Source organism: Cydia amplana, chromosome 21 (genome assembly GCF_948474715.1).
Source record: "Cydia amplana chromosome 21, ilCydAmpl1.1, whole genome shotgun sequence".
Classification (NCBI taxonomy): domain Eukaryota; kingdom Metazoa; phylum Arthropoda; class Insecta; order Lepidoptera; family Tortricidae; genus Cydia; species Cydia amplana.
This window is the reverse complement of record NC_086089.1, coordinates 12,370,803-12,395,737: the sequence shown is the minus strand read 5'-3', so window position 1 is coordinate 12,395,737 and position 24,935 is coordinate 12,370,803. Positions and strand designations below refer to the sequence as shown.

Sequence of the window (24,935 nt, the reverse complement as noted above, 5' to 3'; positions counted from 1 at the left end):
ACGGCGTATGTGTATGTTGCACCAAACCTGAATTCCACTAGGTACACCCAGGGTTCAGCATCAGCTCTATCTTGGGTACTGGTCTCCCAAGTGCTCATCAAGACGAGTCGGATGACCAAACGGCGTGTTTCTATGTTGCACCAAACCTGAGGTCCACTAGCTAGATAAAAATTACGGGCGCCTTTATAAAATTACGATATATTTTTGTTAATTGATAATTATCAATAATATTTTTAATTGTCATTAAAAATTGATTTAATTTTTAATGGTTTGTGAAGCATTAACCATTAATTCATTTTAATTTTTAATGGTTCGAAATAAATTAATATTAATGCAAATTGATGTTAATGCGAATTGACAATTAATTTTCCTTCAATGGTTAATGGTTAATTCGAATTAACCTTTTCAATGGTTAATTTTTAATGGTAATTGGGATTAACGTTCGGCCAACACTGCCATTGATACAGAGTGTACATCCTAATGTACATTGAGCTCAATGCGGATCCACACAAGCGAGACAGCGCTGTTCACGAATGTAGTAATGTCCCGCTCGCACACCGGAGCATCAGTATGATAACCACGTTATAGTACCTATACTGGCGGCCATAATAGAACTGTGTCCAGTCTGTTATTGTTGTGATGTGGCACGGAACGGGATTAAGTTTATATTTGTGAGCATTTAGATACAGCTGTGTTGGAAGAAGATAGTTAATTTTAAACTAAACGCAAGAATAAAAACTTACTTGATTATTTATTAAAGTTTCAAGAAGAGAAAGAAATGAAAGAAGATAATTTTATTTACCACCACAACACATTAAGTAATAAAATATTGTACGCTATAATAGAAAGCACAATCAGAATAACAAAATCTCATAAGAAAATCGCGCTTACGGTGATCAAAGTTTAATTTTCTAAGTTTAGCTTGAGAGTTTTTTTATTGATATGTACCTACGTAAATCCTGAGCACTGAGTGAGTAGAATATTTTCATAAAACATTAGTATTTTGTCTAGATGTCTGCACTTTCATTTCAAAATAAAGAACAACATTACCTATTAAAATTAGATGGACGCACTGATTATAATAATTTCATTTATGTATTTATTTTTCAATTTAAGTAATAAGCAATACCATGCTCATTGCTCTTAATATTGATTAGTGTAAGCATCGAATCCAAATTTGTATTTTTTATTGACGTTATTTATTCTTTATGCATTTTATTGAGCCAAGTGGTCGCGCTGTGATAAGCTGTGTTTGGGCAGAAGCCAGCTCTTAGTTATAATTTACGCAGAAACGGAAGGAGTCGCTTCAACAGATGGATGGTGCACTACAAAGTTGTCTGTGATCGTCTTTTGCCTAAATAAAAAAATAAACACTCTCATTTATAGCCGACTGTACTTAATGACCCCAAAAATAATCTCGTCAACAAATCGCCTGAGAGCGTCAAGTTTGGCTTAATGAATAAAAAAATATTGTTGTTTTACCAGATACATTCGATAGCTTGTATCTGGTAAAAAAAAAAACATAAAAAGGTGTAACTTTTGGGTAATAAATAACTAAAATAAAATAGCGAAAATTAATGGCAAATTTTGTTTTATTTTTCCGTTAAGTATTTAAAATTGTTAAATTTTTTGAAAATTTCATGTTGAAAAATAAAACATTATATATTTCGAAATGTTTTACCTGAACTATTTTCAGATTTTTCTAAAGAGCCTGTATTTCCAAAAAAAAACGGGCGCTCTCGAAACCACATTTCTGGTTGGTCGCACTTTATTTGCATTATTCGAAATTGCGAGTGCATTCCAAACCGTTTCGACGAATACGGTGTTCTTAAAGCAATATCATTGGTTGACCAGCTTAACTTTGATCTCTAATAAATATAAAAAGTATTATCGATCTTATCTGGATATGAATAATTTGTAAATGTGTGATATGATAAAAATTTAAGTAATACTTTTTTTTTATGTAATACTTATATTTGCCAAGTTGTACTTATTTTCGTTCAGTACAAAAACGGTTTCAGAATATTGCGGTTCAATCAGAACTTCGTGTGCATTTGATCGCACTCTACGAATCTGCGCGTTTTTCGCAGACCATTATTGAACTAGACCGAGCGAATAGGATGTAGTGCTAAAATATATGATTGAGTGCAAAGTATCTGAAAGCGACGCCGAGGATAGGGCGAAGTGGAAGCGAAAGCCATGGAAAACTCACCCCATCACCATGTGGGATGTATAGCTTGGAAGAGAGAGAGACAGAGCGAATAGTTGCATTTCGTGTGTTTCTTTAAAGTTAACGGGTTCTTTTATTTTAATAATTTTTTTGTCATAATGGTTTGATTTTTTATTTACGCATTCATCATTGCAATGAAATTCGCAAAATGCCGTACTTAGGAATTAAGCTGGATTCACATTTGTCTGACGTATGTCACTTATATGGTCACATTTGTCTGATGCGTTACGTCACGGCACAACACACAAGACAAATTTGCGAATCCGATTTTATGCAGTAAGCGTTTCGAAACTACGGATGTTAGGCCAAATAAAAAAACCCTAGAAATATCTCAAGCCATCATTACTTGTACAAATTCAATGAAAGCTGAAAAAATAGTAGGTATTCTATTTACCATATTTTTTTTTATCTGTGATTATCAATCTGTGCTCTGTGATCTAACCATATCATACCACTTGCGTTATCTAGTTAATTATAATGGTCTGTGACTACTCCATTATGATGTGAATGCAATTTATTTCGCTTGCGGTGAATTTTTCATTAAATTCAGTTCAGTTGATTATCAATCAATTGTATTTTGAAGAGTTGTATTATTAATGATTTAACAGTAAAACGCTTGCAGTTGTTTTATAACACAATATTAAGATAACAAGTCGTAGGGCATAGTAAAACTCTTTTAAACAACAATTTTTTAAGTGAAAACTGTTAGTAAACATCTTTCAAAGACGTAAGGTCGTATGTGAATTTAAAATGTTAACTGAAATACGCCTTTTTGATTTAATTTAAAATGGTGGCGTGCGAAGATGATGGCAATGTTCCAAACTACCGCGCTATGGCATAAATTCGTATCTACGATTCAAATGTTGTACATAATACGAGACTTTCGATGATGTAGTCTTTTTTTTAGTTTTTTGACGATTTCGATATTTGTCACGCGCTTTTCGAGATCCCTGAAATATATGACACCGTAAGATTGTGAACCCGTTAGTTTATAATCTAACGTAGGTTAGGTTAGGTTAGATTATAAATATTATAATCTCCCTACCGTCAGTTTATAATGTAACTAGCGAGATTATTGTAAAAATAATAACACCTTGAAGATATTTATCCATTTATTTTCTTGTCTTATTCCAATTCACAATAATCTCGTCTTATGACAACCGTTCGCTAGCAGGACTCAACAACCAAAAAAAAGCTGTCCGCCAAGTGTCTTTCTTTTTATACCCAACCAATAACAGTCTTCAATTTCAAACTACCCTTAACTTTAAAAACTTATTAAGTAGGTATGCTAGGTCTTATTTCAAACTACCCGTAACTTTAAAAACGAATTAAATAGGTATGCTAAATACCAAAAACCCTACACTCGTCCATCCTGACTCCGTGTATGTCCTCATACACGTGCCAGGTGGAAACCCTACACTTGGCCGACAGACTACGTATACTACGTAACAGTGGATACACTAATCGCATAGGATACGAAACAGTTTCAATCAGGCATCAGCAAGTCAAAATCTCAAAAACATCATCTAAATAACATTTCGTATGCCTGCCACACAATTTGGACTAGAATTTACAGTTTCAAGGTTATTAATTCAGTGGTAAATTTTGACTAAAGCATACGAAGGGTTAAAATTGTTACTCTTCTGCCGGAGACATCCTGCTGGAGACGGCTCGCACCGGACTCTGGCGGCGCGAGGCGGGCTCCTGCTGGAGACGGCTCGCACCGGACTCGCACCGGACTCTGGCGGCGCGAGGGGGGCGGCTGCTGGAGACGGCTCGCATCGGACTCAGGCGGCGCGAGGCGGGGGACGCCGGTAGAGGTGCGGCGCTCAACTTGCTAAAAATATCCAACATTGGGTTAATAATCACAACAGTGTACACCTTGACTAGTAATTCAGGGTAACAGATCATTAAGTGCCATTTATTATTCGATTTTCATGAGTAATGATCATCTCTATCTGCAGGTAGATAGTACACGAACCAATTCAATTCTCGTGACTGAAACAACAGAGTACACGAACCAATTCAATTCTCGTGACTGAAGCACATCAATCTTCCTGCCATATATAATATGAACCAGTTCAAATCTTTTCTAAAATGGTAGTACTTAGCTGTGTCAGCACACGAATCAAATCAAATTCTCGTGGCTTCAACATCATTTTCCATTATCATGTCAAGAAATCTTCAATTATAAACCTCACTCTTGAAACAGGAATATTTCCCGAGAACCTTTCAGTAACTTTAACCCTGACTATAATTTATAAAATATTACTATGATGAATAACAGCGATAATTAAGTAATTATTGTGTACAACTTGACCTATTATGTTCCCATTATCAATGCATTAATCATCTGGTACTAAAAACCTATACCTAATAGCTCCCCTCCCAATGTTTTCAGAGAAGGTCGTATATTCTAGCTTGTTAGGATTTATCCAAGCTGACAAAGTACTTAGTCCATCAATTGCAAGACGCGTTGGGATTAATATGCATATTGTTTTATGAAAGACTTGAACAGTATATTAATTCACTAAACGTCTTTATAGCATACCAAATCCCGCAGTTCGGGAATAAACATAGCACCTAAATAGGCGTGTTTCCGCAGAAAAAGGACCAGTAATATTTTCTCTACACGTTGAATTAAATAAATTATACGTTTCAAATGTTACATGGCAGACATAAACGATAGAACTGCAAAAACCTGATGTTTTACCTATCCGTACCTTCAGACTTGTTCTAGAATACAATCAAAAATGTATACCATGGAATCGCATATTTTGTAACTGAAATATGGTATCATTTAACTACTGGGGTGATTACGACGACGTTGTAATTATGTTTAGGTTGTAAGAAAACTGCCCACGCAATATGTATCACCAATATCCACTCAGAGATTTCTTCAAGGAAATACTTGCGTTAATTGAGATCTACATACTGGAGCTTCGCCTTTTTGTAAACATAAAATATTAAGAATAAATCTTTTAATTACGATTTGCGCACTAGTATAAATATAATTATCAAATTTCAAGTTCGGCAATAAGTAAAAGTATAAAAGTGAATTCTTTACCGCAATACGTGTCTTTAATAACCTCCCAGTTGAAATTAATATCTCTTATTATTAAATTATCTCTTTTAAAAACTGCCTCAATGGTAATCTACTATTATTTGACGAGTTTTTTATAGTTCATGCATTATTTAATATATCAGCTTATCTAGTAATGAGATAATGTTTATTATTGTACATCTATTTTTATCAAGTCTTAATTTAAACATAATAATATAACCAATAAGAGGCCATCAATCCTCCTCGATCTCGGTTTAATTGTGGTGAGTTCTACAGGTTCAACCATGCACTCTTCATTATCGCTTATATTAAAATCATCATATTAAAATAATTTCAATGTAATGCTGCAACATTAACTGCAGTAACCTATGAATTAAAAATATGATTCAATAATTCAATGATTCAATAATTCAATAATTCAACGATTCTACAATTCAATAATTCAACGATTCTACAATTCAATAATTCAACGATTCTACAATTCATTAATTCAACGATTCTACAATTCATTAATTCAACGATTCTACAATTCAATAATTCAACGATTCTACAATTCAATAATTCAACGATTCTACAATTCAATAATTCAACGATTCTACAATTCAATAATTCAACGATTCTACAATTCAATAATTCAACGATTCTACAATTCAATAATTCAACGATTCTACAATTCAATCAACCAACGATTCTACAATTCAATCAACCAACGATTCTACAATTCAATCAACCAACGATTCTACAATTCAATCAACCAACGATTTCTCTACAATTCAATCAACCAACGATTCTACAATTCAATCAACCAACGATTTCTCTACAATTCAATCAACCAACGATTCTACAATTCAATCAACCAACGATTCTACAATTCAATCAACCAACGATTCTACAATTCAATCGACCAACGATTCTACAATTCAATCGACCAATGACTCTACAATTCAATCAACCAATGACTCTATAATTCAATCAACCAATGACTATAATTCAAGCCCAATAACTATAATTCAAGCCCAATGACTATAATTCAAGCCCAATGACTATAAATTATGACTATAATTCAATCAACCAATGACTCGATCATTCAATAAACCAAACGACTCGATCATTCAATAAACCAAACGACTCGATCATTCAATAAACCAAACGACTCGATCATTCAATAAACCAAACGACTCGATCATTCAATAAACCAAACGACTCGATCATTCAATAAACCAAACGACTCGATCATTCAATAAACCAAACGACTCGATCATTCAATAAACCAAACGACTCGATCATTCAATAAACCAAACGACTCGATCATTCAATAAACCAAACGACTCTAATTCAATAAACCAAACGACTCTAATTCAATAAACCAAACGACTCTAATTCAATAAACCAAACGACTATAATTCAATAAACCAAATGACTCTATAATTCAATAAACCAAATGACTCTATAATTCAATAAACCAAATGACTCTATAATTCAATAAACCAAATGACTCTATAATTCAATAAACCAAATGACTCTATAATTCAATAAACCAAATGACTCTATAATTCAATAAACCAAATGACTCTATAATTCAATAAACCAAATGACTCTATAATTCAATAAACCAAATGACTATAATTCAATAAACCAAATGACTATAATTCAATAAACCAAAAATTCAATAAACCAAATGACTCTATAATTCAATAAACCAAATGACTCTATAATTCAATAAACCAAATGACTCTATAATTCAATAAACCAAATGACTCTATAATTCAATAAACCAAATGACTCTATAATTCAATAAACCAAATGACTCTATAATTCAATAAACCAAATGACTCTATAATTCAATAAACCAAATGACTCTATAATTCAATAAACCAAATGACTCTATAATTCAATAAACCAAATGACTATATAATTCAATAAACCAAATGACTCTATAATTCTATAAACCAAATGACTCTATAATTCAATAAACCAAATGACTCTATAATTCAATAAACCAAATGACTCTATAATTCAATAAACCAAATGACTCTATAATTCAATAAACCAAATGACTCTATAATTCAATAAACCAAATGACTCTATAATTCAATAAACCAAATGACTCTATAATTCAATAAACCAAATGACTCTATAATTCAATAAACCAAATGACTCTATAATTCAATAAGCCAAATGACTCTATAATTCTATAAACCAAATGACTCTATAATTCAATAAACCAAATGACTCTATAATTCAATAAACCAAATGACTATAATTCAATAAACCAAATGACTATAATTCAATAAACCAAATGACTATAATTCAATAAACCAAATGACTATAATTCAATAAACCAAATGACTATAATTCAAGAAACCAAATGACTATCAATACTAGATACTCGATACTAGATACTAGATACTCGATACTAGATACTCGATACTAGATACTCGATACTAGATACTCGATACTAGATACTCGATACTAGATACTCGATACTAGATACTCGATACTAGATACTCGATACTAGATACTCGATACTAGATACTCGATACTAGATACTCGATACTAGATACTCGATACTAGATACTCGATACTAGATACTCGATACTCGATACTCGATACTCGATACTCGATACTCGATACTCGATACTCGATACTCGATACTCGATACTCGATACTCGATACTCGATACCTACTCGATACTCGACCAATAAATAAACAAAGCAACAAATCAATCAATTCACAGAAAATGTGCCGTTAATGAGCTAATTATTGTCCAATTTTGTTTATAAACAGATGGCATTATAAATGTGGAGCTTCCTTGCAGTTCAAATAGAAATCACAAAAGTTGGTCAAAGGCCTGACCGGCTGAGAACCACTCATAGATCGTATCTATTATTTCGTAAGATAAGATATATACGCGTTATTATATCGCATTGACATATTTAGGCAAAAATTTCTCATAATTGGTACACAAGTAATAGTTTCTATCGGTTCATCAAATTTATTTTTCTCAACTTATCCTCTGGCAATATATTCATCTTATACTTATGTTATATGTGCTAGATGTCGATGAACGAGATGAAGTCAAGCAATTCACGGTATCTAACACACATTACCATATCAATTCATTCATAATATAATAGTAAAAGTAGGTGTACATGACCTGATGTCCAGTGGCGCGTGCCTCTCGCTAAGGCTGTCGAAGCGGGGTTACTCCTGACTTTCACAACAGGACTCTGCTTCGGTCTGGATTCCTTTTTCACTGCCGCTGTTATTCCAGCTACATTCCCTTTCGCGAAGACCGAGGCTTCTGGTGTTCGCAAGCGCCGTTGATCATCATGAGTCATCGTCAGCCATATTCTCCAACAACTCGGCATGAAACGTAAAAGTATCCGGTGTTACATATACCTATATACTATATCATAATACCTTATAAACTATAAAGGAATTATATGACAAAATAATGTTTAATCTATGCGTCGTAGCAAAAAAAATGACTGAAAATTCAATGCCCCGTTTGCATAGTAAGCCATCTACTTATATTCCACAAATTTTAACATTAAGGATCAAAATCAAAACTCAAAATCTTCAATTAAATTGCGAGACCTGGTTATAAATCATAAATATCAATTTATCTCTGAAACTATGCGCCGTAGTGAAGAAATAATGAAAATTAAGGCACCCTTGAATACTCCAACCAACACATATCAAGACCCACGTGTTGACATATTCTGCCTAATTCCCACATGTGTGTGGGTAAGTAAGTAGCAAAGAAGTTAATAACTACAGTCACGTATCTACTTATTAGGAAAAACACGTGTACTTGATTTTGTTAACTGAACATTATTATGCCTAGCTGTCGGTGGCATGGTGGTTAAATACTTTGAATTCTCGACAAACTGACGCATATATTCTTATGATTACACATTGATATTATGTCCATTTAATTACATTTATGGGTCAAACTAACCTAAGTTTAACTGATATGCAATTAGATAGCCTATAATCATAATCATCATAATATTATTAATAAATGATGCAGGTACTCATTTAAATTAAATAAAAATGTTACCAGTACCATATTTCTTACGTAATCCATTAGAATTTCGTATAGTTAATTAATTATCTCCAAGCTCAGAATAAGGGTCATGTTATCAGTTATCTCACTAAATCAATAAGTAATAGCAGTAGGCGTGTACTTACGTTCTGCACACTTCTGAAGTGTAAAAATAATAACACCTTGAAGATATTTATCCATTTATTTTCTTGTCTTATTCCAATTCACAATAATCTCGTCTTATGACAACCGTTCGCTAGCAGGACTCAACAACCAAAAAAAAGCTGTCCGCCAAGTGTCTTTCTTTTTATACCCAACCAATAACAGTCTTCAATTTCAAACTACCCTTAACTTTAAAAACTTATTAAGTAGGTATGCTAGGTCTTATTTCAAACTACCCGTAACTTTAAAAACGAATTAAATAGGTATGCTAAATACCAAAAACCCTACATTATAATATGACGAGTGTTTACAATTTTACGGTGACATATATATATATATATCTAATACCTTTATATATTTCGGGGATCTCGGAAACGGCTCTAACGATTTCGATGAAATTTGCTATGGGGGTTTTTGGGGGCGAAAAATCGATCTAGCTAGGTCTTATCTCTGGGAAATCGCGCATTTTCGAGTTTTTTTGTTTTCCGAGCGAAGATTGGTCACCCAGATATTAAATAAATATACAAGAATTGCTCGTTTACGCTACGGCTTACGTAGGCGGACAACGCGCGAACGCGGCGCGGCGCGGCGCGGCGCGGCGAGGATGAAACAAACCGTTGATAGTGTTGATACGTATAGGTAATGTCCTACTCGTACGTGAGCGATTTAGACGCGAAGCGGCGCGGCGGCCGCGCGGCGTTCGCGCGTTGTTCGCCTACGTAAGACGTAGCGTTAAAGGTATTAGATATGTACCTATTTATTGGTAACTTAGTAAATGCGCGCGTCTTTTTAGTTTGTAACGGACCACAGAAAATATATGTTCGAATTAAATTGTAGTTTTAAACAAATTCGACTCGGGAACTTTTAAATGTAAAGTTTTGTTGCGAACCGCGGAGCCGACAGGCGAGAAACTGCCGTCTTGAAATGGTAATTCAAGAAAATGTGGAAATAATTTCGACACGAAAGAATGATAAACAGTGTGTAGGTATGTGTGTGTGTGTGTGTGTGTGTGTGTGTGTGCGTGTGTGTGTGTGTGAGTGTGTGTGAGTGTGTGTGTGTGTGTGTGTGTGTGTGTGTGTGTGTGTGTGTGTGTGTGTGTGTGTGTGTGTGTGTGTGTGTGTGTGTGTGTGTGTGTGTAATGATATCAAACAGAATGAGGTTATGACGGGGTTCCTTTGTTTCCCATAAAGTTTTAAGTCATAATGTATTTTGTCATATTATTATTAGTCATAAAACCGAAATCGTTAACTTTTCAGGATTTTCGTAAGGATATCCTATAAGTAGATAGGTTAGGTTAGTTTTGTTTTATGGCAATCCTGAAAAGTGACGCGTTTCTGAACCAAATGAATTATGACTAACGATTGCGGGCAAACAATACAAATTATGACATAAAACTATTTGGGAAACAATAGAGACCCGAGCCCGTACCATGAGTCACTGACAGTGTCATTACTGACATAAACGCCATCGAGAACGTAATTTACTTTCTATACATCTCGTTCGCACTAATATGCGAGTACGAGCCAGATGTATAGAAAGTAAATTACGTTCTCGATGGCGTTTATGTCAGTGTCAAACTGGTGGTAGTCGGTTATGAACGTCTGTTGTTACCTCTGTCTTCATGTATCATCTGTAAATGTTTTATTGAGGTTGTGCAATAAAGATGATTTGTATTGTATTGTATTTAATATTGTATTCGGTTACCGCGATAGTTACTCATGAAATAAAACTTTGTATTGTATTGTTATGTTTAAATGGCGTTTACTTATTGTTGTTTTTTTTTATAAAGTAGGCATAATAGATTAATAGTTATAAAAACACTGACAAACGCTAATGTAAAAACATAATATGTTCAGCAACTTTTGAAAATAACTCATGTTTTGATTTTTATTACACTTTAAAGTTTATTCTAAGACGCAATGTATTGCAAATTTTGTTATGTTTAAAGCGTGACAAGCAACGTCAAACACACTGATGTCAGTGTACATTGAAGGCAATATTTATTTTGTATGAAAAAGAGGAAGTCTAAAGGATTCATAATTTTTAAAAGTTGCTGAACAAATAAATGTTGGTCAGTTTGAGGAGTACAGCCTTTAGTTTAATTTATTGCTCCTATTATTACAGCAGTGGTTCCTAACCTGGGGGTAATTACCCCCGTGGGGGTAAAACTGGTATTTTACGGGGGTAATAAGCTAACTTAATATAACAATACAACAAACGTAAACGTTTTATTTTTTATTACTATTGGGAGGAGGGGTAAAATCAGGCCCCTATTTCACCAAGCTGACAGGTACGACAATTGTCAAAAAAATGACAGACCTTTGTTTCACCACGCCGACATTTGTCAGTGACATATGTCGAGTGACAATTGTCAAGTGACAGGTGACAGATGACAATTTCGTAAATTGTTTTGTATAGAACTTCATATAAACATGACAGGTAGTTTGGTACAATTGTCCATCTTAAATTTAATGACAATTATTTTGTGAAACAAGGGTAATGTTTACTAGTCGACATATTTGTCAATTCATCACAAGAGATCGTTAATTGCTTTCGATGTGCCGTGTTGTCATCACTAACATGATATTGATTGAGATCCCATCTGTGTCCCGACCCCATCTAATGCAGCGTATACCTACATTATTTGTTGACAAGGCGTCAAAGCATTATTTTTTTGTTTGTTTTAACTTAAGTATTTTTTTCTGCAAATGCAAAGTCAGTGACGTCAAAGTAGGAATCTATTCATACTTTATATATTCCCTTGTGTAAGAATATCACCACTATTGCTATCGCCACCTATCGCGGAGATTCATTTTCTATCTAACCAAAACCCTAACTTTACTGTTAGTGCCCAACTTCGCCCAAGTAAATTATTAAAAAAAAACAATACCTACCTAAACATACCTAATTTCGCTACCGGTCCCCAACTACGCATTATAATTTTTTTTAAATTATAAAACTATACTGAGACTTATTCCAAATCCTAAATGTTGAATTACTAAACGCCTTAATAGGCAACAATTACAATTTATAATAGAATTATGATTTAATGCTAGTTAAGAAGAATTTAAAAGCGATTTAAAGCGATTTTTATTTGTACCCTAAAGGCAAATTTAGGGTACACAGTTTTGCCAACGTTTATTTTCAATGAACTGCAACAATGATAACGGGGTTTTCTAACAACGAAAACACTACAATTGTCACCCAAGCCTGACACAGCTCCGATCTCATGTCAAGAATTACCGACAAATTGACAAATATGTCGACTTATAAAAACTACTCTTGTTTCACCAAATCATTGTCATTAAATGAAAGATGGACAATTGTAACTAAATGCCTGTCATGTTTATAAGCACTTCTATATAAAAACAGTTTACGAAGTTGTCACTTGTCACCTGTCACTTGACAATTGTCACTCGACATATGTCACTGACAAATGTCGACATGGTGAAATAGGGGCCAGGTCCCCTAGTTAGTCATAGGGGTAACCGAACTGAAAAGGTTAGGAACCACTGTGTTACAGGAAGCAGCCTGTATATATTTATTTGTGACAATAAATTGAAAAGAGGAATACTTAGTTGTTACCACATACATATAGTAGAGAGAAAAAAACATGGATAAGTTTTAATCACCGAAATCAACATTTTACGCAAACGTAGTTGTGAGAAACAACTAATTTAGTAGGTATTACAAAGAAGAAACTTTATTTACGTTTTTCCTATCCTAGATTTTCTATCTCCGAAGTCCCGTAAACAATAATAGAAATGATTTGTTCAGTGCGAAGTGCTATGCGTCATGTCTGGCAGTATTTATGGCGGGTACTATAGGTTCTGTACGGCTGGATTATTATTTATCACCTAGGTCAAAACAGTAAACAGGTATAAATCTGAAACCTACGTACCGAAAAAAGGTTTCTAATATCATTTTTTTCTAAACTGAATAGTTTGCGCGAGAGACACTTCCAAAGTGGTAAAATGTGTCCCCCCCCCCTGTAACTTCTAAAATAAGAGAATGATAAAACTAAAAAAAATATATGATGTACATTACCATGCAAACTTCCACCGAAAATATTGGTTTGAACAAGATCTAGTAAGTAGTTTTTTTTTAATACGTCATAAATCCCCTAAATACGGAACCCTTCATGGGCGAGTCCGACTCGCACTTGGCCGCTTTTTTAGTATTTGTTGTTACAGCGGCAACAGATTTTTTTGTATACACATCGGTGGCAAAAAAGCATGGTAAGCAGACACCGTAGCCTATGAACGTCTGCAAATACACAATTTGTGAAAGTTTCAACTGTAGACAGGTGATACGAGACAGACAGGCAGACAGAGGAGTCTTAGTAACAGGGTCCCGTTTTTACACTTTGGGTAAGCTTTGATTTATAACTGATTGTTAGTCTGATTGGGTCGTATAGTGCGAAACGCTATATCATGTCTTGCCCAGTATTTATTGCGTGATGTATCGAAATAGTCAGCTATATATCAAACCTAGGCCGAAATTCGGAGCCTAGGGCCATAACATAAATACTAGACGTCTCTAACACAGAATAAGTAATATTTCATACGGCACTCCGCCTTGTACCACTACCACCAGTTTGGCACTAACATAAACGTCATCGAGAACGTAATTTACTTTCTATGCATCTCGCTCGTACTCGCATATTAGTGGAAGCGAGATGTATAGAAAGTAAATTACGTTCTCGAAAGCGTTTATGTCAGTTTTGAGTGTTTTGATACTGTCAGTGACTCATGGTACGGGCTCTATTCTCTTTGGTGGAGATAACGCCTGTCAGCGTACTCTCCCTGTTTGAAAAATGCTATAGACTAGATAATATGGATTCGCACACATGTCACGCTAGATCTGTACGGCTACCATCAGTTTGGCACTGACATAAACGCCGTCGAGAACGTAATTTACTTCCTATACATCTCGCTCGTACTCGCATATTTGTGCAAACGAGATGTATAGAAAGTAAATTACGTTCTCGATAGCGTAAATGTCAGTTTTGACACTGTCAGTGACTCATGGTACGGGCTCTGGTGCATTGACAATAAAGGCGTGTTAAGATATTTACGAGTACCTCGTTCGCTCCGATGTATCTGACGGCTACAACTGGAAAGTGGAACACGTTTATATTTAGTTTCAGATGAATGGAGCGATGATAAACACGAGACTGCAACGTAGACGTCATTTTGACGGATTCGAGGAAAATCTTGGGGAACAATATTATTTGCGCAAAAAACATTTTTATAAACTTTGGCGGTGATGAAAAAGCATACGATACGTGTGATAAAAATCACATAAAACGGCTATAAAAAACGATTACTAGGCATTAATACAAAATAGATACCTATTACAATGGTCAATCGCACTAAACATATAGCGAGAGAGTATCTCATCTTCTATAACCATACGTAAGCCAAACAGAAATCCGTCCGTCTGTCACCAGGCTGTATCTCACGAACCGTGATAGCTAGACAGTTGAAATTTTCACAGATGATGTATTTCTGTTGCCGCTATAACAACAAATACTAAAAACAGAATAAAATAAAGATTTAAGTGGGGCTCCCATACAACAAACGTGATTTTTGACCGAAGCAACGTCGGGCGGGGTCAGTACTTGGATGGGTGACCGTTTTTTTGCTTGTTTTGCTCTATTTTTTGTTGATGGTGCAGAACCCTCCGTGCGCGAGTCCGACTCGCACTTGGCCGGTTTTTATTCGGTACTACCTCTATATAAATACACTTTAAATTACTACAAATCGCTTATTTACTTGTTTTTTTATTAGGTACCTGCCTATTTATAATCGTATATCAGTAGATCTGAAGTCAACAGCCAATAGCATTGATATAGAATAAAGAACTGGATACCCAATCAGCCGCAAAAAATGGCCCCACAAAAGTAACGTTGAAACAGATCACGCGTTACTTTTTCGTTTAGTCTTGTTTGAAACGCTCAAATGTGAAGTTGTCAACAATTACGAAATGTGCCGTTAAAATACTTAAAATATGTAAAAATAACAATGATAAAACAAGGAAAAAGGATGGAATGTATTTCTTTCGGTTAGTTCTTTGGATAGCATTACATAATTTATGTAATCTGGTGGTAATTTTATGGTTTTGAATAAATTAATTTGTTAGTACCAAAGAAGGGATGTCAAGGAACAAAAATCTAATGAGTCGATGTGAGGTCAATATTTATTTTTATTTTTATATGGAATTCGTAAGGAATAATATTATGTTTAAATTCAAGATTTCCAAGAAAACCTATGCGACGTGCAAAGTGGACTGCTATTTAATTATAGCAAGAGATAGGGGTGATGCAGTTTTAAACAAAGCAAAACGGCACTTGTGTGATTGGCCCATTTCCCTGTTTCCGACAACCAATAAGGGCTTATATCGACTAACTGTAAATGCTAAACCTGTCTGAACACAGTGACAACCACAGGATTTTTTTGGGTTATTTCCACCAACTCGCTTTGGTGGTAACTAGTGGGAATTATTTTTCCCAGTAGTTACCAGTGGTAAAAGGTGGGAAAAAAATCCTAGTAGTTACCACTGATATCAACTTGGTGGTAACTAGTGGGAACAACCCGATTTTTTTAATAAAGTATGGACTTTATAAAAAAAAATCCAATCAGTACCTAAATGTCCCCGTGCACCCGTGCGATGAGTAAATGTGGATCTAAAATACACAGTTATTTTATTTAATAAGTTGAATTTATTTCAAGGAAATTAGTATTTAAAGACGTATACTTACTTATTAAAAATTTAATTTGTTTGAATTTGAACCACGAATTAATTTTATTTAAACTCCCGATTAAATTAAATTTGTTTTATTTATTACTTCAATTGGTTTTTCTGTACAGTAATACCTATTCAAGTGTACCAAAGTGACTCCATTCGTTCATTATTCTCGTTTGACGTTGCTTGACGTAAATACGTTACGTTTAGTGCCATCGGACTAAATTTTTTAACAGTGTTGGTACTTATGTATGCAAATTTGACACTTAATGCTTACGACATTAAGCTCTATTCTGTACGAAACATTTATCTTGACTCATAATTTACGTAAGCGTTTTTATCATCAATGCAAATGGTGCGAAACGTCATTAGGATCCACATTTCTTGACGTTTTTGTTCTGCTTTGTGTGTCTATTTCTTTTATATTAAGTCAGTGGCCAATAGTCATAGTCATAACAGGCTAGTTAGAGTTCTAACTGCCATAAAAAATCCAAGGGAAATTTAATTTTAAAACTATTAGGATAAGATGGAAATTACAAGTTCATGGAAATTTAAATTTGAACTTCATCAGATCTAGTCATCTTCTATCAAACTTGTATTTCAGTCAACAGCCAATAGTCATAACAACTCCTGAAACCGTAGCGTTCTAACTGCCATAAAAGATTCAAGGAAAATTCAACTTTAAAGCTATTAAGATAAGACTGACATTACAAGTTCATGGAAATATAAATTTGACCCGATTGTTTCAAAGTAGATTTTAGTATCAAACATGTCGCAATTATTATAGCCTGACCAGTAATATATGATAATTGTCAAGAGGGCGCTGTTATTCTCATGTATATGGCGACAATTCAGTGTAGTATGAAAAAATTAGATCCAGTGAAATTCCGCAACATGGCGCACCCTCAATAGATCCTGGTTCACTTATACATAACAAGCAAAGTGTTCTTTTAGTATCTGACATTTATTTCAGTTTATAAGCAAATAATAATTTAGTATAAAGATTTATTATAAAAATTTCATATAAGTAATACTATTCATATTTCATATAACTGATCTGTCTAATGTCTATATCTACAACTGATTTAAACTTTCACGATTTTTACACATTATTAAATTGTACAACGCGATTTAATCGCGTATCTAAGTTTTAAGATTTACCTCCGACGTTTCGAGGACGGCGTTGTCCCCGTGGTCTCGTTACTGGAACTTAGATACGCGATTAAGTCCTGTTGTCTACATATACATCTAGCTGTTTAACCTTTCCACCAATGGACCTTATTATCATTACAATAAGGTTTAAGAATTGTTAGTTACAAATGGCGACGATAATAAGACAATAATCGTCATTGCAAACTGACATTTACAAGCGTGTAATAGAGTTGAAAATGGCCTGGTTGTTTAGATAATTAACACAGTTTCTCAGTTTATTGGGGTATAAATAGGGATCTCACTATTGTTTGCGTTGATTAGTTTCTCTTAACGGTTAGTAGTTACAAATCCCTAAGATAAGGGCTGTTCAAGCTTGGATGTCTTGAGTATTAAATAAAAATCGCAGATACTTAAAAAGCTTCTAATTAAAGTTCCACAAAGGCACTTAAGATTACATTGTATGTATGAAAAATATATTTGCGAGTGTGACGCGCACATGAGCTTGTATCTCAGAGCCTAATGGCTCGCTAGGCGTCTATAGAGACGGCGGGGGGCGCGGCCGTTGGGCCAAATTGTTTCCTGGCGCCGACGGGATTTCGCGAGTGGCCGAAGTTGCCACAGTAACGGGCACTTATAAACGAGGTGTGAAGTACCTCGTAGATAGGTACAATAGGCGTCGTAAGTCCAGAATACTGCGTTGACGCCGGGATGTCCAATTTCTGCCACGTTGTAGCTGTCGTGACCTTTGCTCTCTTCACACGTAGAAATTCCGTTCGACTCGGGCAGAAGCAATCGTTGCGTATTAATCACGTCGGGGTCACCATGTTCAAGCTTGGATGTCTTGAGTATTAAATAAAAATCGCAGATACTTAAAAAGCTTCTAATTAAAGTTCCACAAAGGCACTTAAGATTACATTGTATGTATGAAAAATATATTTGCGAGTGTGACGCGCACATGAGCTTGTATCTCAGAGCCTAATGGCTCGCTAGGCGTCTATAGAGACGGCGGGGGGCGCGGCCGTTGGGCCAACTGGTTTAGTGGTGTACGGTCCCCGCTTCCCCTTCGTTGGTAGGAGCCGCAACAAGGGCTGTCTAGACCACAGACATACAATTCCCGCTCGCGCTTGACAGACAGCTGAAGTGTGCGAAAGGGAAGCCATCACGTATATGAACATCCCATGAGTGCGAAAAAGTCAGACTACCAATGAGAAAACGTAACCACTTTTGACTTTGACGACGGCCGCGGACGGCCAAGAGCGTATCACGGTAATTTTCAAATTGAAAAATATACACGGATTAGGACAAAAAGTATTACATAAAGTAATTCAGCGAAGATGGTGTATTGTAGTGTGTCGGATTTCAGTGTTACAGTGCCAAATAATCCAAGCAAATACTCATTTCAGAGGATTTATGATATTCCGAGCGAAATTTTCATAGCGATATTTTGTCAAATTAACAACGTAAAAAATGTAAGAAGCCGGTTTATAATCTTCATTATAAGTTTTTCTTCCTTTGTGTGCTAATATTTTATCATATTAGTCTATAATTTAAAATATTTTGTGTAAAAACATAACCTGTTACTTTACGCTAGGGCTTGACAAAATGTTCATATGACAGACATCGATAACTTGTCGGTATATTAATAGCTATGTAATTATTTCTTTACAAGACATAATTAAGATATTAGATTTTATAACCGACTTCAAATAATAACGATTGTTATACCTTTTTGAAGGTGCTCATGTTTAGCGATAAATTTAAACTTCACTTTCCAACACAGTAAGAGTTACATTAAGATAAGTCTGCAACGATTTTGATAGCACACGCAGTGCAAGTGTTATTTATACGTCATAATGTCGTAGAATTTTAACGTTTAAAATAACACATTTGAAAAAGTAGCCGATGAAGCAATCAAACATCGACAGATTATTAATTATGTTGTAACATGACATCACTATTTTTGATCTCACATAGACAATTTACGCACACACTTGCATTTCATTTTTGGTCGCACTTTTGAAGATTGACAGTTGTTCTAGTCATATTAATTCTATGGTCTAGACTATACCATAGAGCATTTATTTGAACAGTCAGCATCAAATAGATAGTGACGGCCAAAGTGGCCAAATATATCGTAACAGACCCTTGTTTCCATATAAATAAATGTGTTTCGATATATTTGTTTACATGGGCTATTATAAAGTTCGCTATTGTGTACATAGTAAGCGTAATAACGGTGCCGCCCTTCCACACATCGATTGAAACCCCTTTTCTACCCTACCTATGTATTATCTACCCCTTTGCCTATGTATTAAGATTGTTATAATAAATGCTAGATACTAATATAGGTATATCCTAAAAAAATCTCACTGAGTAACGAAAGGGTGGGGAATATCCGTAAATCTAGGATAGTTAAAGGACAGAAATATAGGCATGTGCTTAATGCCTATATTTTTGTCCTAAGTAAATAGAATGAGGAGATCTTTAAACCCGGCCAAATCTAACAAAAAAAAAACGGGTAGCACTCCGGGAGTGCTGGCAGAAGTGAAACCTCAATCACTATTGCAAATGTCTGCAGCACTAGGTATGTGTAATTGAGGTTAACGCCATCTAGCATTATTTAGTCGCATTACTTGAAACCCCTAAGCACATCACTGTTAGTACTCGAGTTATATTAATACCAGTTAGAGCGAAACTCACTAGATGGCATTTAAATCAATAAAGAAAAACTCAATGACATTGAAGTAACAGTTTTTCGATCAGGTCACGTGTCCGTCTTACGGTCACGTGACACCTCTCGCGAGTTTAACATTTTTTCCCCATCACAAAAAGTGCACAGCGCCGCTAAAGAAGTTTTCACTTCAAAAACTGTCCATCTGGGATGTAAATATAACTACAACCTTGTTCAGTCGTTGGTCATCTCAACTATCATACCTACTTATACTAAAATACCAAAGTAGGTACCTACCTCTGGTCCCACACATACTTATTCAAATGTGTTCGTGAATATGAAACATTCCTGTAAGTGCTTACGACTGCTGAATACTGAACACGGGTCCCTGGGGACCCTCTGGGTTTCAGAACAGGGGTTAAATGTGTTTGGCGATGGCGATCGACCTTGTGCATAATCACTACACCTTATAATACAAAGTCCGCCGCGACGTCTGTCTGTTTGTGTGTTTGTACGTTCGCGATAAACTCAAAAAATACTGAACGGATTGTCATGCGGTTTTCACTTATCAGTAGAGTGATTTTTGAGAAAGGTTTAAGTGTATAATTTGCGTGCGAAGCCGGGGAGGTCGCTAGTAACTATTAAGACTAATATGAGTCAAATGACGGAATAAAAGAACGTAAGAGACAGGAGGTGGCCATGGGAACATTGGGAACTATGTGGTAAAACAAATCACATCATATAATATTTAAAACTTTCGCGGTTTGAACACATATTATATTAGGGTCTATCGGGTTGAAACGTCGGTAAATAAAGGTAATAATAGTTATTTGTACAACAAGAGATCAAAGTTTGATATTTCTTCGAGTGCTTATTTTGAGTCCCGTGCAAGCGAAAGATTCTATAATAGATTCACGAGCGTAGCGAGTGAATCTAATTTAGAATCTTGAGCGTAGTAAGGGACTCAAAAGCGCACGAGATGTAAATAACTTTGATCTCGTGTAGTACACAACATTTTTCACCTCAGCAGTGAGAACATATTAGAGAATTCGAAAAATGTATTCCTTCTTCATCACTTACCTCTATACACTCATGTTTTCTTAAGATATACCAACAATTAAATTTTCACCTCAGCAGCTCGAACAAGGGTACTTTGATTCTTAAAAACAGTGAGCAAAATGCGATTTTGCTCACTGAGTGAGACAAAATGACATTCAAGTGACCTTTATAGTCAAATGTCATTTCAACATGCGGGGTCTAATAAAAGTTCGAAATACTTGGGTTCTATTATCTCTGTCCCTTTCACACTGTTAGCAAAAAGAAACAGACAAAAAAAAGTTAAAACGACATTCAACAGTATATTCACGGTTTATAATAGACCCCCGAAAAACTTCAGACCGCATCGTTCCAAACCACGTACGAGTATGAATTCTTAATAATTAATAAATAAAAATAAAGTTTAAGATTTAATAAAAACTGATAAAATACTATATTTTAGGTATTTTATTGTACAATTAAAATATCGAACTCAAAAAATACACAGATCATCACGCAAAATTAATTATTTTACTTTTAAGAATTTCTACCATAGTTGACAAATAGTACGTATCCGCAATTCGGACCGTATCTTACAAAGATTTTTTTTTTCAAAAAAGTTGTCGATTGAAGTGTCAGTTAATGTTTGTTATTTTTATATTATTTTAATGGAATTTATTATTACGTTTTGTTTTTGTGTTCCATTGCGGTAATTAAACTTAATTGTTTGTATATCTTAAGAAAACATGAGTGCAGGTATTAAGTGATGAACAAGGATTACATTTTTCAAGTTGTCTAATAGGTATGTTCTCACTGCGTTGAGGTGAAAAATGTTGTGTACTACACGAGATCAAAGTTATTTACATCTCGTGCGCTTTTGAGTCCCTTACTACGCTCAAGATTCTAAATTAGATTCACTCGCTACGCTCGTGAATCTATTATAGAATCTTTCGCTTGCACGGGACTCAAAATAAGCACTCGAAGAAATATCAAACTTTGATCACTTGTTGTACAAATAACTATTTCACCTCAGCAGCTCGAACAAGGGTACTTTGCTACTTAAAAGCAGTGAGCAAAATAGCATTTTGCTCACTGAGTGAGCAAAATCGCATTTTGCTCATTTTGTCTCACACAGTGAGCAAAATGCGATTTTGCTCACTGTTTTTAAGTAGCAAAGTACCCTTGTTCGAGCTGCTGAGGTGAAAAATAAATTTCGCGATCCCGTCTATAAATATCCCGTCTATATTTGTTTGTTGTTGTACTAACAATTATGGATCGTATGGATTTGAAATAAATAAATAATTGAATTGAATTGAATAAATGTGAGTTAATAAACCACATCATGTTTCCATATCTCTCTAATCTAATTCATCCAAATGACACGATCTCCATCCATAGACGCAGTGCCGGCCCGAGCCTTGATTAGGGTAGAGCGAAATCGGGTTTTGGCGCCCTTCGTTGAAGTTTTCATGCGTATTTTCCACCCCCCCCTCGCCACACTTGTCTTTTAAAACTTTTTTTTTCTCATTTGCCATTTTGGCGCCCCCCTTTGCCATCCGGCGCCTAGAGCGGCCGCTCCACTCGCTCTAACCTAGATCCGGTCCTGCATAGACGTGTAAATACGTCGGTGACGGCACATAGTCTCTGTGGCAATTCGAAACGGAACACATCCGGTTGGCACCGTTTAGCGAAATAGCTCCGTTCTCTGCGCGGGAGTTGATACAGCGATAAACAGCGGGGGCAGTTGGAAATAATAATTCCAGTGACAGCAAAAGTTACTCGGCATTTATGCGAACTGCAAAATTGCATGGACATATTATGAATGAAATAGCCATGTAATTGTGTAGGTACATGCCTTTAAAGAGGGTTTGCGGCCGGGTGCACATACCTTACTTTATTATTTTAATACGATGATTACAGAAATTCGTAGCTTATAACTTATTTTTGCTTTGATTGAGAAACCCTTTTTAGGGTTCCGTAGCCAAATGGCCAAAAACGGACCCCTTATAGATTCGTCATGTCTGTCTGTCTGTCCGTCTGTCTGTCCGTCTGTCTGTCCGTCCGTATGTCACAGCCACTTTTCTCCGAAACTATAAGAACTATACTGTTGAAACTTGGTAAGTAGATGTATTCTGTGAACCGCATTAAGATTTTCACACAAAAATAGAAAAAAACAATAAATTTTTGGGGTTCCCCATACTTCGAACTGAAACTCAAATTTTTTTTTTTTTCATCAAACCCATACGTGTGGGGTATCTATGGATAGGTCTTCAAAAATGATATTGAGGTTTCTAATATCATTTTTTTCTAAACTGAATAGTTTGCGCGAGAGACACTTCCAAAGTGGTAAAATGTGTCCCCCCCCCCCCCCCCTAACTTCTATTTTTATTTTATTTTTATTTTATTTATAAATAGAATAAGAGAATGATAAAACTAAAAAAAATATATGATGTACATTACCATGTAAACTTCCACCGAAAATTGGTTTGAACGAGATCTAGCAAGTAGTTTTTTTTTAATACGTCATAAATCGCCTAAATACGGAACCCTTCATGGGCGAGTCCGACTCGCACTTGGCCGCTTTTTTACATAGGTAGTTTTTAGGGTTCCGTACCCAAAGGGTAAAAACGGGACCCTATTACTAAGACTCCGCTGTCCGTCCGTCCGTCCGTCCGTACGTCCGTCCGTCCGTCCGTCCGTCCGTCCGTCCGTCCGTCCGTCTGTCACCAGGCTGTATCTCACGAACCGTGATAGCTAGACAGTTGAAATTTTCACAGATGATGTATTTCTGTTGCCGCTATAACAACAAATACTAAAAACAGAATTAAAAAAAGATTTAAGTGGGGCTCCCATACAATAAACGTGATTTTTGACCGAAGTTAAGCAACGTCGGGCGGGGTCAGTACTTGGATGGGTGACCGTTTTTTTGCTTGTTTTTTGTTGATGGTGCGGAACCCTCCGTGCGCGGGTCCGACTCGCACTTGGCCGGTTTTTTAGCTCACGAGATATGTGAAATTGTGGATAATATATTGGTTTGATTTGCAAAAACTTACGCAAAAAGTTTGTATGAAAAAATAAGCGCCGTTCTATTATTTCTAACATTAATACTCGTTTCTTGTCATCTTTTCTTAATGATTAGATAAGATACGTTAAATAATACTGGCATTTTTTCAGAAATTATGACGTTTGTCATACGACGCATCCTACATTTTGATCAAGCAAAGTTTGTATCGAAGTGAACTGTCGTAGTCCAGTTATTCTCGTATCTATGCACACGTTTAAATTCATTGAATGAAATAGTTTCACAAACTCAAATACCGTCAGACGCTGTGACAGGTATCGATCGTTTTGTATTTACCGAGCCAATTTCAGGGCTATTTAAATAACGTATAATTTGAGTGGTATTAATAAATGTCAGAGTACTTTAGCTTCAAATGCTAAAGCGTTTTAGTTTGTGAGTCAACTGGATATATTTATAGGATTGACTTTAAAATAGATAACTAGTTGATTTTGTTATGACTGACGCCCACTTGCACCATCCCACTAACCCGGGGTTGAACAGTTAAATCGTTAACCTAGAATCAAATTGTACTGGTAACCATGGTAACTCCAGGTTTAACCGGTTAACCCCGGATTAGTGGAATGGTGCAAGGCTACCTGATACTCGTACGCGCCCCGGCCTCCGCGGCCCGGCCGGTTGGTCAACGACACCTACTCGTACCTAATGAGGTCCTGGTACTTGCTCCGCGCTAAATCCAATTTTAAGACAGTTCTTTTCTCAATTTTAATATTTTTATGGGATTGACTTTAGAATAAACTTTGG

The 24,935-nt window shown here is 35.5% G+C and overlaps 1 protein-coding gene and 1 long non-coding RNA gene across 2 annotated transcripts in view; one reads left to right on the top strand and one right to left on the bottom strand.

Annotated features, from left to right (window-relative positions):
* The window catches only part of LOC134657982 (uncharacterized), a 97,314-nt gene extending 73,834 nt beyond the window's left edge, over positions 1–23,480 (bottom strand). Inside the window, exon 1 of the long non-coding RNA XR_010097661.1 lies at positions 23,326–23,480. This is a non-coding gene — a long non-coding RNA (uncharacterized LOC134657982). The remainder of the gene's footprint in view (positions 1–23,325) is intronic.
* LOC134657953 (KH domain-containing, RNA-binding, signal transduction-associated protein 2-like) overlaps positions 1–24,935 on the top strand; it is a 292,941-nt gene that overhangs the window by 103,847 nt on the left and 164,159 nt on the right. The window lies entirely within an intron of this gene.